Source organism: Micropterus dolomieu, linkage group LG05 (genome assembly GCF_021292245.1).
Source record: "Micropterus dolomieu isolate WLL.071019.BEF.003 ecotype Adirondacks linkage group LG05, ASM2129224v1, whole genome shotgun sequence".
Lineage (NCBI taxonomy): Eukaryota > Metazoa > Chordata > Actinopteri > Centrarchiformes > Centrarchidae > Micropterus > Micropterus dolomieu.
Window position 1 is genome coordinate 23,502,644 of NC_060154.1, and position 11,705 is coordinate 23,514,348.

Consider the following 11,705-nt stretch of genomic DNA (forward strand, 5'->3'; position numbering starts at 1 on the left):
ATCCCTTTATGACCACATTGTACCCATCTTCTGATGGCTACTTCCAGCAGGATTATGCACCATAAAGCTGACATAAGTTTGGCTAACAAAGTTCTGTACTTTTACTTTTTGAATGAGTTTTAATTGTAATGGAGTATTTACACTACTGAAGCCCCTTGACCCAGATGATCCCTTAAAGCCCCATATTCAGGGCATGACATTGGGCTTTCAAATGATGCTAAATTTTTTTGGCCGCCCTGCACTAGGATTCCTCTCTAAACAGTCTAATCGAGCAGAGTACGGGAGCATCAACGTGCCTTGACAGTCATGTCTGTCCCCAAGAATTTGAAATCAAGGTACCAAAAAAGAAAGAAAAAAAAAATAAAGAAAGTGAAGGAAAACAACCACTAAATAATTTCTTTTAATAGAAAGGTGATCACACTCACAACTAGCAGTTAAAGAATTTAAGCTAATATCAGCAGTTTAGATTTAAGGTAGGAATCTAACGATGCATATTTGCATAGTAGGCTAGAACATAAATTATTATCAGCAGCATAATTTCTTAAGTTATAATTATTTTGCTTTTAGGCCTACATGCCTTTGGACCACTAACTAATACCATGGTCTTCGACACAAAGATAGATTAAAGCTACTGAAACTATACAAATGGCAATGTAAAGCATTTATTTGCTTCTGCAAATGAAACTTGAGTTTAGTGAAGTCTTGTTCAGTTGTTTTTTTAATAAGCAGAATAGTATGCATTTTCTCAATGTAAGGCTACAACAACAAAGATGGTATTTTTTCAGCGTTGTCTATTAACTTGGGAATGATGAATGCTTGAATAAACATGAAGAAAATAATTTTATTTTAAGCATGATATTCATAGCAAACCTTATTTAACTATAGTAAAGTAATTGCAGGAGACAGTGTGATGAGAAAAATGGGCTGAAATGTGTTGAGATTTCAAACTGTGCAGACTTGAGTACAAATCATAGATTATTGTTACTTGTTTAATATTTGTAAAGAACAGTTCATTAGTGACTATCATAATCACCACCACAGTTTAATGTGTACAGTTGTTAGCTCAATAATTTGTCAACATTTTTCAAAGATGCGTGAGAGACAGGTACCAGGAGTTGAAGGGGGCCCTCAGAGACTACTTGTACCCTATATAAGGCCCAGAAGTTTGTGCTACATGCCTGCAGACAAGGGTACAAACAATGAATCCTAAAATCACCACTTGGCAAACACTTAATTTAAAATATCAGTGCAACAATGACTGACAGTTTCACTGCCATGGCACTACTCATCCACACAAGTGAGGGGAGTTAATCCACCCTTGTTAACCTTCACCCGTTCTGCTGTCAACACATTACATTGGAACTTACTCATTTAGCTGATGATTTTATTTGATAGCTTTGATCTGCTCACCTCCAGTATCTGCCTGCCTTTCAGTATCTCTGTTTTCCCCTTCTGTCTCTCTGCCTCGTTAACCTGATCCCAGTCACCTGGAATAAATCTCCTTTGAACTGTACCACCTCTGCTTTGCGTCCTGCGTTTGGGTCCTCCAGCCTGCTCTACCACCACCCACCGTGACATTCCTCTTCCATGTACATTTAGTAATCTGGCAGTTAGTTATCCCCACCAAAAATGAAAAGAAAGTCATGTCCCCTTAATCCCCCGACTAGCTGCATGAAGAGCAATGAAACGTGCAGTGACCAAAGGAAACCTTGCACATTGATATACTTAACCTCACGAATACATACATACTCACGTTGCGTATACATAAATATTTGCCTCGCACATGCATACGAATGACACTATGTATTGTGCGACTGTATGTGTATTTAAGTGAAGTATTCAATTTTGACCAAGGTGGTTTCTCATAAAGTTGTTGCTCTTCTTTTAGGAGCCTACAGTTGTGCCTCCTCCCGTTTGGAGAGATACTTACACAAAAGTTTAATCTTTTTGGCAGGTACGCCATCACACTCACGTTCATTTATCCTTCTGTCCTTGCGCTGCTGTTTTTCGTCTTCTGCTTCTTCTTCTTCTTGTTTTGTTGGTGGTTGCACGTTACTAGATATTACAGCTAATGTTCAACATACTACCACCTGCTGAGTGGGGAGGTGAATGTGGCAAACATATTAAATAAGCCCAATGGGGTTTTTTTTAAAGTTTAAAAATATGGGAGCTTTATGGGAAAATATTTAAACGGGAGAACAGCGGGAGAGAATGGTAAAATACGGGAGAGTCCCGGGAAAATGGAAGGGCTGATGGGTAGGCCTATGCCATAACATGTGCACCAGGAAACAGCAGCAACCAGCTGGAAGAGTTCCAGCTCCAGAGTTGTTTTTCATTTCAAAGGCCCGAGAGTCCACCAGGGTTATGTAACATTTCCTTACTGGGGGACTTTGTTCCCAGCCTCCTCCACTCCTCACCCAGATAATGAAAGACACACCACCATCCTGTCTGCAGGAAAACTGTTTTTGAAATATCTTTGCATGGACTTTACTGGCTGGCTGTTGTTCAGTTTTGTAGTTCAGTGTAGTACTTTTGACTGATGTGTTCAGAAACAAGAGGCCACAGCTTTCCACCTGGTCCCTGGGCTGTGCCTTTTCTAGGAAACGTCTTCACTGGAGTTGAATACCAAACAATGGAAAAGGTGAGATGAACTTTTGTTTTGTTGTTTTTTTAGACATGCATGAATGCCTCTTCAGAGTAAAGCGATAATAACCAAGGGGAAATTTAGCTTTCAGAAAGTAGCCTTGTCAACATGAGTGAAAGGAATAATAAAGAATAACATAAGCTTGCACCTCAAACGTGTGTTGTCACCATCTGCTAATTTGATATCAGTGATTATTCATTTAAAGTTTTAATTTCTGCTATGTAGGTTAAATAGGTTAGAAAATAATGCAGCACCTCCTCGAACCTGATTTTAAATCTCAAATAACGATAGTTACAAACACCAGGTTTAATGTCATTCATTACTGAAGGAATGTCATTTAGAGGCTTTAAAAGTGTTTTTGATAATAGAGTATCTGTGTTTTCAAATCAACATGAAATAATTTACAAAGCTCAAAACATATTCAAATAATCAGTGACAAATTGTAGGTAAATACATGAAAAATCAGTACTAATATTTTTAGCATGTTAAGGAGAACAGTTTGTTAAAATCATGAACATATATCAAAGAAACTCTGTCAACACAGATTGATAGTGAGCATCAAGTGAGACCAATAGTAGTAATTGTCTACCCTTTATAAGCATTGCATCTGACAAACACTGCCTTCTATCCAGCATATCATTCATATATCAAAAGACTGTAAAAGTCTTTGTGAAACATTTCTTCTCTGGAAAAGTAATTTGTTTTTTAATGCAGCTTGCTCGGGTGTACGGCCCAGTGTTCAGATTGAGGAGAGGCAGTGAGAGGATGGTGTTTATTTCAGGATACAAGATGGTCAAAGAGGCTCTTGTTAACCAGCTGGACAGCTTTGTTGATCGATCTGTTGTCCCTCTCTTCCATGTTTTAACCAAGGGACTTGGTGAGTATGTGAGAGCATGAATGTATGGCACCGCAAATGAGTTTTATGGTATCAAGCTCCTTAAGAGTAAAACTAAAAGTATTTACCCAAAGTCACAAGGGACAAACCTCTGCAATAGTTTTCTTACTACACTCTGACCTCGTCCTTCTAGGATTGACCAAACTCAGCACAGCAGGGATTAGGGAAAGACAATAGCTTATTCTTTTCAGTGTAGGCGGTCATTAAGTGATAGAGTTCAGTTTTTCCCACAAACTGACAGACAACTTTTATAATGATGTAGCCTATGAAAATGAAACCAACGTCTGCACTGATGAGTTCACTGTCGCTTTATCTAGTCAGTTCTTGTAAAATGTCTACAGCTTCTGCAACTTGTAACAGAATAGATAACAACTCTGTGTTTCTCTGTAAAATGCTGAAATGGATCCTGGAATACCTTCCAGCAACGCATTACGTTGGAGAGGGCCAGAAGTCACTGGAAAAGCAACTTCCTCTGTGAAGCTTTCAATGAGGAACAAGGCAAGTAGATTAAACATCTTCACATCACAATTGTGCAGAATGTCTGTGGCAAATAAAATAACTTTTGAATACAGCGACCAAAGCTTTTGCAAGATTCTGGAATTGGACAATGAGGCCATTGTGCTCGCAGGCTCTGCTCAGACTCAGGTAAGTCCTGATCTGCCTCAACTATTATGTTGTGATCACAAAACTCATGTGAGTTTGTCCCATGAATAGCTGTATGACGCCTTCCCTGGCTTGCTGAAGTACCTGCCAGGACCTCACCAGACTGTTCACGCCAACTACAAGGAGATAATGATTTTCATGAAAAAGGAAGTAGAGAAGCACCAAGAAGAGTGGAACCCAGATGACCCTCGAGATTATATTGATGTTTACCTGGCAGAGATGGAGAAGGTAAGATATTTCCATGAAAGCATGGCTCTAGAGAAATGTCATAAAATAACAGTGTTTTCTGCTGATTTGCCAGAAAAAGGAGGATCCCCAGGCTGGCTTCAACATAGAAACCCTGCTGATTTGCTTGCTTGATCTAATTGAGGCTGGGACAGAAACGAGTTCCACCACTTTATGCTGGGGCCTCGTATACATGATGCACTACCCAGAGATACAGGGTTAGTATCTTATTTATAAGCACAGAAGTATTATGAAATTATAGATGGTTTGGCGCTATTTCAAGTGTATAAAGTTCAGCAAGCTGCCCATTGTAATCTGTGTAGCATACCTACTTTACTGTTAAATAAAAATGAATATTAATTATTCAGAAATATTAATTCATAACTCTCGTTTCGGGGCACCACCTGAAGATTTGCTGTCCGCACAAGGCTTTAGGAACCTTGAGTATAGCTTAGTAATTATCCAATTATTTCCTAATGATCAGTTCGTAGTAATTGCTTAATCATTTCTATAAGTCAATCTCATATCGAAGGCGTACATCCTCCGTTACAGTGACCTGGAGTTAAACAATACACACACACAGTTCCTGTGATTTGGGTGAAATTTATTAGAACTAACTACGTGAATAAATGAGGTTAAATATACTTCAAAGAAATAAACAATGGCTAAACAAAACAATGCAGACAATGGGAATGGTGTAGTTCAATGTGAATCTAGTTGGTCTTAGTTATTGTGGAGACGGATTTGATAAAGGATTAAAATAAAGCAGAGTCTGCTGAGAGGCTGTCCCTTAACTGCAATGTCTATTTTAAAGTCTATTTGCATGTACTTCAATCAAATACCTTCCCACAATCAAACCTTAAATGTCATAAACAGTTATGCCATTCTTAGTTTTAAGCACTTGATAAAAAGAAAAGGAAACAATTACTTAATCTTTGTCATGATTAGAATGGTTCCCATTTAAACACATTTTCAGGATGGAAGGAAGTTAACTAACATTTCCTGGATAATATTGGCTACATATAGTACACTACATACAGTATTGTTACATTCTTACTTAGAGTGTGTGTATATATGTGTGTGTGTGTGTGTATAAAATTATACGAACAATAAAATACAGAGTGATTACATTAAACAGCAGGAGAGACATTACAAAACAGGAACCTGTAATACTTAATTTGTCCTATGGGGTAACACTGATTCCACGAGAGAACCATTGATCCTCTCACTAGGGAGGAAATACTTATTCAACATTAAATTCGAGCTGGAAAATTAAGTAGCACAGGATAATACTTCCGTATCATCACTTCTAAAAGAAGTGTCAAAGTGTTGGGAATACAGCATTAGTTAAAACATATTGAAGGAGTGTCAGTGATCATTGCTGAAAATTAAAGAGCACTGCAAAATTTACTTATTTGTGGTTTCTTCTTTTCAACAGCAACAACATGATAATATAACTACTCAAATTTACGTGGAAAGACCTGCTAAGTAACTTAACAAAGATTATTTAATTAAACAAGGTAATAGGCAAGTTATAAGGAGACAATATTCATTTGTCCACACAAAGGAATTCGCAGCGTCCTTCTCTGGTGTCTGTCTTATCAGTTTCACATATCTGCGTGAGAAGGAAGGGGCAGGTTAAGAGTCCATGTTAATGGCTCTTTGGTGGGGTATAAAACCAGGACTGAAAGAAAGGGGTTCTTTTGATGTTTGGAGTAATTAGAAAGGGGGGCACTGTTACCATGGTTTCCCTGCCATTTGGCTCGTCCTGGGGAGTGTCGGGGTGACACTTTTATGGTCAAGGTGTCTAGGATGTCTCTCAGAATATAGTTTGTAGTCTTTGTCTGTTTGAGCTTGTGCAGGTGTATGTCTATACCCCAAAGCTGTCTTTTCCTGTGCAGGTCACAAAGGCCAAATCTTGGGAGGAGGCCCCCTTGGGTAAAATAAATAATCTCACCTTTCTCTCAGGGGACACAAAATGAGATATTATTGATCTTCCTTTTTAGCATAAAATAATTAAAACACACTGGCTGGTCCACCACATCTGCTTCCTCATTCAGAGAAGGTCCAGGCAGAGATACAGCGTGATTGGACAGTCTCGTCAGCCCAACATGGCCGGGCGTGTGCGTAAGGCGAGCACAACCACGACAGTTTCACGGGAATGCACCCGCTTATCGCCACACCTTATGCTCGACCAATGTTTCTGCTGACTGTTCAGAAAAAAACCCAAGAAAACTGGACTATGATAGTAACTTGTTTTAACAAGCTAGGAAAAAGGTAATGCCCTGGCAGTGGCAAATAGCTTTGGTTTTATATTTGATTTGATTACATTAATGTCTACAAGAAATATTTTATTGCTACTGTGTAAATGGAATACTGCTGGTAAAAAGCACCTTATTTGTTTGAAGTGTTTACAAACATAAAAGTGTGCAATACTCTATTTTAGAATTCAATTAATCACAAGAAAATCATGCGATTTATTGCGATTAAAACTTTTGATCGTTGCCCAGCACTAGTTTTTATGCACATAGCGTTTGTTTTGAAACAAATAACAGAGTTTATTTTTTTAACGGATTATCCATTGATACCCAGACCGATGGCACTCCTTTCACCGGTGACTTTGTGTGTGAGGCCACTCGCTCTGTTTGGGTTCATTGCAGTGTGCTCATTAGCACTCAGAGCTAATCCTAAATTTTCAAATGGCCAAATGCCCAATTCTAAATACGGAATACATTTTTGATTTAGACATTTAGTTTTTGATTTAGGCTTTTAGTTTTAATTCTGACCCAATTATCCCTCCATACAGTACCAGATTTTGAAGAGTGCCTTCTTTGTTGCTGTGATGCGAGTCTTGTTTAAACACAGAAGAATGTACACACATTCAAACCGACCTGTGGGTAAGTGATGAAACAAAGAATGACCTGCTCAGAGTAACAATGAATCCAACTATTGTTAATTGTGACGATGCACAACTCTGAGGTCTCAGAGCAGATTCAGTCACTTAGTGGTCACTTTGGCCTTATGACAAGGTGCTCCATCATGCTGGAAAAGGAAAAATATTTTTCTTACACAAGGTTTTAATGTAGGAAAACAGCCCACAAAAATTAAATTGCTGTAACTGGAATTTTTATAGCCTACTAGTGGTAAGCTATGACGTATACTTGTAAAATCCTTCTATAGGATTTGTTCACAGGAGTTTGAACATCACCATAGTACATCGATAAGAATGTAGGAGGGACAAGTGTTTCAGTTTAAGCCATTTATTTCCACTACGCACACCTGAAGAGCAATAGGAGATGAAGAGGCTTGACGGTTATAGTTTTCTACAAATAACGAAGAATTACAATACAGTTAACCAATGTCTAACATAACACTTAACAACTAGGTGCCTAACAATAAACATTTGTACTCTAACCAAAGGGTGAAGGTAGGCCTACCACTACTGAAATTATAAAGTACTACCTAACAAGACATTCATTTAACAATTACATAATCTAAGAAATTCATCATGGACTAAGTTAGGTTATACTGTTTCCTGCCTTTCCTTAAGAACTACAATTAACAAACCATGTGCACTGCGCACTTACACACAATGTGTCTCAAGGCAAACAATTAAGATGAAGATTATGGCATCTACTAATATATATCAGTGAAGCATTCAATCACATCCAGTTTACAAATAACCATTAAGAGACAGCAAATGTGAAAAGGGCAATAAACTCACACACACAACCATAGGTATATATCTGAATCTATCTCAGAGACACTCATGTGTTGTTTGTGTTGCTGCCAACCAGAACAAAGGGAATGGGTGGAGCTTATAAAGTAGACCATTGATTAGGAGTGATATATCAATATTATCCTACCATTAAAGTTTTTATTTATTGTTATAATATTAATACTAATAAACTAATTTAAACAAGTTCTTCCTGCAGGTTTTGGAAAGCGCATCTGCACTGGACAGATTTAGATTTGTGTTTTTGTCTGAATTTTGTCTATCCCTTAATGTAAACAAGACATTTCAACTATAAATTGATGCAGAAAGGGCAGAAATTGGTGCCAAAAACTTCACCAGAATGCAGGAAATCTTAAATGCTCAAAGTTTTGTTTTTTACCTGATGCCTGACCCAGATGAACACTTAAAGCCCCATGTTCAGTGCATGGCCGTTAGAAAGGTAGCTATTTTGAGCTCATGAAACAGTTATCTACTAAACACTTACAATACAAGTCAAAGTTAAAATGTATTTGTGGAAAATGTGTTTTATGCTTTAAAATTTACCTTTCTTTGCCAACTACATTGTGATGCTCATACGGATTACTGTCAAATTACTTGTATTAAAATGATTGAAAAGAGCTATGTGTACTGCAGTGCACATGGAAACAGCAGCAACAGCTTGAAATGTTCAGGCTCCAGACTTGTTTTTCTCTTCAGAGGCCCCCAAGAGTCCACCAGTGTTATGTAATATTATTATGTAACATTTTGTAACGTTATTGGGGCCTTTGCACTCAGCCTCCTCCACTCCTCACCCAGATACCGAAAGACACACCACCACCCTATCTGCAGGAGGAAATCTGTGATTTGCAGGGAGCTTTTTAAAATATCTTTATCATGATCTTTCAAGCTCTTTTTGAGTGCATGGACTTTACTGGATGGCTGTTCTTCAGTTTTGTAGTGTTAGTTTTGACTGATGTTTTCAGAAACAGGAGGCCACACAGCTTTCCACCTGGTCCCTGGGCTGTGCCTTTTCTAGGAAATGTATTCACTGGAGTTGACTTCAAAACAATGGAGAAGGTGAGGGGAACATTTTTAGACATGCATGAATACATCTTCCAAGAGTAGAGTAGAGCTTTAATATCCAAGGGGAAATTTGGTGTACAGAAAGTAGTCCTGTCTACATGATGAGCAAAAGGAATAATAAATACAGAACAACATAAGATTGTGTTTTCTCACCATCTGCCAATTTGATATCAGTGATTATTCATTCAAAGTTTTATTTTCTGCTGCCTCAGAGGTTCAAGAGGTTAACAAAATAATGCAGCACCTCCTCGAACATGATTTTAAATGTCAAATAACAGCAAGGATTTGGAGTTGACTTCAAAACAATGGAGAAGGTGAGGTGAACAATTTTAGATGCACATCAATGAATCTTCCTAGGGTAGAGGTTAAATATCCAAAGGGAAATATGGCATACAAAAAGTAGTCCTGTCAATATGTAGAGGAAAAGGAATAATAAATTGTCAAGGAGGTTGAGATTCCAGCGCTCCAACAACCATGCCTCATGGGACTGTGGGGCAGAATAATAAGACTGTAACTCAAACGTGTTTTCTCACCATCTGCCAATTTGATATCAGTGATTATTAATTTAAAGTTTTATTTTCTGCTGCTTTAAAGGTTAAAGAGGTTAACTAAATAATGCAGCACCTCCTCGAACATGATTTTAAATCTCAACTAACAGTGATAGTTACAAACACCAGATTCAATGTTAGTCGTTACTGATGGAATGTAATTTAGAGGCCATAAAAGGGTTTTTGACATTCAGATTTATTTAACTGTGAGTTTTCAAAGCAACATAAAACAATTTACAAAGCTCAAACATGCAAAATAATTTGTGACAAACTGTAGGTAAATATGTGGAAAATAAGTACTAATACAATTAGTATGTTTAGGAGAACATATATATTTATATTTAGTATGTTAAGAACAACACTGAAATCATGAAAATATATCAAAGACAAACTGCATCAACACAGAGGAACAGATTGACAGTATTATGAGCATCAAGTAAGACAAACCTTTTGTATAATGTATTTGTCTACCCCTTTATCCCATTGTTGCATTGGACAAACACTGCTTGAAAGAATATCAAAGTATTTTTAGAACACTTCCTCACTCTAAAAGTACTTTGTTTTTAAATGCAGCTTGCTCAGGTGTACGGCCCAGTGTTCAGCTTGAGGAGAGGCAGTGAGAGGATGGTGTTTATTTCAGGATACAAGATGGTCAAAGAGGCTCTTGTTAACCAGCTGGACAGCTTTGTTGATCGACCTGTTATCCCTCTCTTCCATGTTATCTTCAAGGGCCTTGGTGAGTACTGGAGACCATGAATGTATGGCACTATATCTTTAAAAAAAAAAACTCAGTTCACATAGGACAAACTACTATATTGTTAATGCAGAATACATATAGTGCGATATTTTGCCATCTATATTGTGACCTCGTCTTTCCAAGATAGACCAAATTCAGCACAGCAGAGATTAGGGAATGACAACATATGTCCTCCTAAGTGATATAGTTCATAAACACAGCACAATACATTTTTCTCAAACTACATTCAGCAGTTGTTGTGCTGGTGTAGTGGTTGGGTTATGTAGGACAGTAAAGCGCACACACGTTTAGTCATTAGCTTTAACTCACTGTTTATCTGGTAACAGAGGTTAAAGGTCAGTTCTCCATCACAGCCAGTCTCACAGCCTCAGACTTCACGGAGGTAGCACATGCAGATTGTTAATACGTTTTTGTTTTTTGCATATATACATAGACTAAACTAAATGTTTTGTACATTGCTCAAATCGCAGCGACGCAGCACAGGGCGCCCATGCTACACACAGGTCTCCATGGCAACAATGTCCATTACAATCTGGAAAATAGACTAATTAGCCAACATAATAAAATAAATAAGAGAATAAAAAAATAAACAGATGACTGATAATAAATCATTTAAAATGTAATTTTAAATTGGTAATACACAGAGACAGTGATGGCAAGTGGAATCATGAACTTTGCTACAAAGGGACTGTTTTCTTTGATAAAACATTCCTGCAGGCATAGCTTTGAGCAATGGTTACCTGTGGAAGAAGCAGAGGAAGTTTGCCAACACTCACCTGCGTTACTTTGGAGAGGGCCAGAAGTCACTGGAAAAATACATTGAAGTGGAAAGCAACTTCCTCTGTGAAGCTTTCAATGAGGAACAAGGCAAGTACATTATACAGACTCAGCTGTTAGTTCATGCTACTTGACTACTACACTTACTAATAATGGACCGCCATCACATCATAATTGTACAGAATGTCTGTGACAAATAAGTGATTATACATCCTGATGCAATTTTTCATCACTTGAGTTGAATTCAACATATTCCCAGGAAGGCCATTCAACCCCCACTACATCATAACGAATGCAGTGAGTAACATCATCTCCTCTGTGGTCTTCGGACACCGTTTTGAATACAGCGACCAAAGATTTCGCAAGTTCCTGGAATTGGACAATGAGGCCATTGTGCT

At 37.9% G+C, this 11,705-nt stretch overlaps 1 pseudogene; it reads left to right on the forward strand.

The window, feature by feature from the left end:
• Positions 1-2,274: 2,274 nt before the first annotated feature.
• LOC123971297 overlaps positions 2,275-11,705 on the forward strand; it is a 10,740-nt pseudogene continuing 1,309 nt past the window's right edge.